The following is a 5,403-nucleotide window of genomic DNA, read 5'->3' as shown; positions in this document are numbered from 1 at the left end:
GCTCACGGACGTTGAAGCCAGGCTTGAAGATCCTCACGAACACTTGTGGGTTGTTAAAACTGCCTTTTTAGCTGGTCCAATGGTAAAAAAAAAGGCTCAGTTGATGATACAGTAAATCTGGCGATCGTACAAACCAAGGAAGTGCTGCAATCTGGTGGGGACATTCCTGGAAAACCTTTGCAGTGTGTGGGTGAGCATTATCCTGCTGAAATATACCAATTGGAAGCTTTACCATGTGTTCCTCATATCACTACTAGGGGTGACCAACTGATGGCTCCCCAGATCATCACACCAACAGTGTGGGTCAGTGTGTTGCTCCAGAGCAAAAAGACAATTAAAGTTCTTATCATGAGGCTTCCATACTCAACCCTGACCATCATTAAATCCCAAACAGTACCTGCATTCATACCTTGGTCCCCAGTTTCTGCCCACTCGGATGTGCTGAATGACCTAAATGAATTAGTGTTGATTCTGAAGGACAATGGGATGTTGCTGTGCTGTTCTGATATTGTTCAGCGGTTCAGGAGTTAAGGACTCCACATTCATACGCATAAGGAAGTCCTCAGGCCTGTACATAACTGTCTGAGGGCGGTAAGTCTGTAATCGTGAAGAGATTACTGCAGGTAGGCGTTAGATTTGGCAGGTGAATCAAAGCACCATTTAAAACCACAACAGTCTTTACTAGAAAGGCTTTAAGCAAACCACAATGCAGCCATTCTACTATTCCAGCCCACAGTGTGATCATTTATAACACACTACAGAAAAAAAAAAAAAATCAGCCTGAAGATACTAAAAAAAGAGGCAGTTGAATTAAATGATTCATTTATTTATCACACATGAGATGAAGATTTACATAAATGATCAAATGAACAGAATAATCTCTAATTTCCAAAAAAACAATAACAAAATATGACTCAAATGACACAAAGAAAAGGAGATGTTGGAATAAAATTAAGCTTTATACATACAGTATGTGTGAATGTAATGATTGTGTATGTGAGTAATATCGTTATTTGAGTAAAAAAAAATAAGTTTATTGAGGAAAACTGTAAAACTGAATGAAGGATTTCGAACCCTGTAAAGTATGGAGGACCAAAACTGCCGAAATTAAAAATAAATAAATAAATAAAAATGTATGTAAATCACTCAATAAAAGTAATGTGGTGACTAAAACAGTAAAGATTTATTCTAATTATTATATCAAAAGAAATACATATACATAAAAATAAATATCATAATAAATTGTTATTTATGGGTTTTTCAATTAACATTGTTTAATTTTTTTCTAAATTTGTTTATTATTTACATAAACATTTATTTCTGCATTATTTTTTTCTTTCTCAATGTATTTATTTCTGTATTCATTTATTTCCCAATTTATTTATTTCTGGTTTTCCTTGTCCTTATATGATAATGAAGGGGCTGTCCAGCAATGATGTCACGGTGTCTCAGCATCTCTATTGGTTGATCGATGTCAGATACCATATATCGATTGCACATGTTTTGACCATTTGGCGGTTACTTTGGTAACGTGGGAGATTATATAATAAAGATCCTTTAGATTGTAATACAGACTATAATCCATTTCTTTGAGGAGAGCAGCTGCTTCTCTGAGCAGATCCAATACTGAATTTCAGCCCGACATTTCAGCTCCTCTCTCTCTGGGCTTGATTGCTAAGCCTGTACGTGAAAAACACGCCCCCTTCATTATCATATAAGGACAAGGAAAAACCGAAATAAATAAATTGGGAAATAAATTAATGCAGAAATGAATAGTTATGTAAATAAATAAAAGGAAATCGAAAATAAATGTTAATAAAGAAACCCATTAATAACAAATTATTAGGATATTATTTTTTTTGGTATATATATTTTTATATTAATTATATTTATTCTTTAGCGTTTTTATCACCATATTACTTTTATTGAGTGATTTACTTACGTTTATATTTATTTATTTATTTATTTATTTATTTTTAATTTTGGCAGTTTTGGTCCTCCATAGTAAGGTGCCTGTAACCATAAACGAGATTTACAGCTCAATAGACATCATGTATCCAGGTCTAATTAACAAATATACACCACAAATGCAACTACCTATATGTTGAAAATATTACTTTTCGGAAATGCAGACTTTTCTCTTTTTATGTTTTTAGGTTAAATCCACTGTATTTTAAACATTATGCTGTGTATAGAACACGTTTTAAAGTCTTAATAAAGAACAGAATCAAAGTGTTTTCAAATCAAACCACTAATGACTTAAAGAACACTTTTCATAGTATTAATGATGTAAGTTTCAAATGATTTTACTGTAGGAATTTGGAGTAATGGGATGGCGAAAGGTTATATAATGGTTGTATATCGACCACAATTTAGACTTTTTTTTTATTTTTATGAAAAAACTAAAATCAAAGGATTATCAAATGACACAATTTCAGTATTGGCAAACACTTGTAATAGTATTTGTTATGTATGTTTTAAGTTTTAAGTTTCAAGAATAAGAATTTGAAGTATTGGCAAGTCAAACTTGAAAAAAAATCTATTTAGTTATGCATAAACCAGATAGATAGATAGATAGATAGATAGATAGATAGATAGATAGATAGATAGATAGATAGATAGATAGATAGATAGATAGATAGATAGATAGATAGATACTTTATTTATCCCAAAAGGAAATTTAGGTTTAGGAAATTTAGATTTTTAGTCCTATGAAATAAGCAAATCAAACTGTTATCTAATGACACCAATAAAGCATCAAGAAGCCTTTTCATACTATTACTAATCAATTGTATTGATTACAATATCAATTGTTATGATATTGGGATATTACTGTGGCATTACCTAAAAAATGAAGGTCTGTCAATCTGTCAATCCAAAACATTTCAAGATCTTTGTAAGTATCCTCAAATTCAATCGCAAAGACCACCAAAAAACATTATGATGAAACTGTCTCTCATCAGGACTACTCCAGGAAAGGAAGAGTAAGAGTTTCCTCTGTTGTACAGGATAAGTTACCAGCCTCAGAAACCACAAGTTAACAGCTCCCCAAGTTAACAGCACCTAAATGCTTTTTCACAGAGTATTTTGGTTTGTTTAACACTTTTAAGTTACTACATGATTCCTTATGTGTTCCTTTATAGTCTGGATCACTTTCCTATTACTTTTCAATATAGGGAAAATCAGAAACATTTAATGAGACAATTTGTCCAAACTTTTGACTGGTTCTGCACATACTAGTGAATTGCAAACAATTGAAACAATTGACTCTTTATCTTCTATGTGACCTAGTAAAAGTCATGGGAATGATACTAGTGTACAGTACAGGCCAAAAAGTTTGGACACATTTTCTCTTTTTTCATGCGTTTTCTTTGTTTTCATGACTATTTACATTGTAGATTATTTTCACTGAAGGCATCAAAACTATGAATGAACACATGTGGAGTTTTATGTACTTAACAAAAAATGAGCTGAACCTCCACAGTCACCGGACCTGAACCCAATCCAGATGGTTTGGGGTGAGCTGGAGCACAGAGTGAAGAAGGTAAAGAAGGGCAACAAGTGCTTATAAACACCTCTGGGAACTCCTTCCTTAAAGACTGTTGGAAAATGTTTATTTCAGGTGGCCACCTCTTGAAGCTCATTGAGAGAATGATGCCAAGAGTGTGCAAAGCAGTAATCAGAGCAAAGGGTGGCTATTTTGAGTTTTTTTTTTTTTTTTAGTTATTTCACCTTTTTTTGTTAAGTACATAAAACTCCACATGTGTTCATTCATAGTTGTGATGCCTTCAGTGAGAATCTACAATGTAAATAGTCAGGAAACTAAAGAAAACGCATTGGAAAAGAGAAGGTGTGTCCAAACTTTTGGCCTGTACAGTATATCCCATGACTTTTGGCGTAAGTCAAAGCAGTGTATATCACTTCATGTTTTTCTTGGCTCGTGTCAGCGTTTATATTGGCTCAGATATCATTTTTCATCTTGAGCCAACAGTGGAAGGATTTTGATCTTCTGGAAGAAGAGTAAAGTCTGGCTGGGGAAGACGATTGGCTGGTGGACTTCCTTTGGTGGCGAAGCAGAAGAAGAGCGGCTTAAAGTTCCTCGTCGTGGGCCGGCAAGAGTCTCAGAAGTCAATATTGTCATTCTGTACACAACACTGAGCTATGGAACAAAAGTTAGAATCGGGAAGAGGACATAAAGAGCCCTAAACCTTGAAGCAGCACTTTTCCCAAATCACTATCCGCATATTTGAATCTCTTTATAACTTTATAAGTCAATTTTAACAAAACATTGCTTTTGTGTCTCATTGGAGTAGTTTAAAATCCAAATTTAATGTGTTGTAAACTCAAGGTTTGGTCAGAATGAGAACACATTATTACACATATAGATGGATGTTAACCCTGTGATCACCTTAAAAAACATCTGTATTTTATACAGTTTTCTTTGATGTTTTATCTGGGCGGATGTTAACTTGCAGTTTCTGAGGCTGGTAACTTTCAATCAACTTATCCTAAACTCTTGCTCTTCCTTTTCTGGGGTGGTCCTGATGAGTGCCAGTTTCATCATAACATATTCGATGATCTTTGCGATTACAGAAAACTTTAAAAGTATTCTCAAGTGCAGTTTTTATTGTAGATTTTACTGATAAAATTAACTTAGAAGTCTGCAGAAGCATTAAGCAATGCAAATTTGATTAAATATTTAATCAAATTGATTGGGAGATTCTTCACCATGCAGAAAGAGAAGGACACCTAATTTACAAAACATAACAAAAAAAAAAAAATAGAAATAACAATAATAATAAATGAGAAATAACAAATGACTAACATAAAGAAAACAAGTTTGAATTAATAAAGTTTTGAGAGTTCAGAAATCAATATTTAGTGGAATAACCATGTTTTCTAAGCACAGTTTTCATGCATCTTGGCATCATGTTCTCCTCCACCAGTCTTACACGCTGCTTTTGGATAACTGTATGCCTTTACTCCTGGTGCAAAACTTCAAGCAATCTTTTTTTTAAAGACTGAATTAGAGTTATTCGCTGTATACCTGTAACTCTACCTCTTCACAACTTTACAACTAATGCTCTCAATCACATCATTAAGAGGCAGGAAATTTACTTAAGTAATTTAAGCACAGCTGTTAACTGAAAGCCTGAATTCCAGGTGACTCTACCTCATAAAACTGACTGAGAAAATCCAGCCAAGATGTGCAAAACTGTCTAATCTAAACAAGAGGTGCTATTTTGAAGAATTTAAAAGACTTTAAAAGACTTTAATGCAGTAGATCAATAAATCTAAGATGTGTAATCTGAAGTCTAGTAAACATATGTAAGTATAAGTATTATAAAAGTATAATAAAGTGATTTTAGGAAAGTTATAAGACAAAAAAAGGTACAGTATTTT

The sequence above is a fragment of the Astyanax mexicanus genome, chromosome 23, assembly GCF_023375975.1.
Source record: "Astyanax mexicanus isolate ESR-SI-001 chromosome 23, AstMex3_surface, whole genome shotgun sequence".
In the NCBI taxonomy this organism is placed as follows: Eukaryota; Metazoa; Chordata; class Actinopteri; order Characiformes; family Acestrorhamphidae; genus Astyanax; species Astyanax mexicanus.
This window is presented reverse-complemented; position numbering follows the sequence as displayed.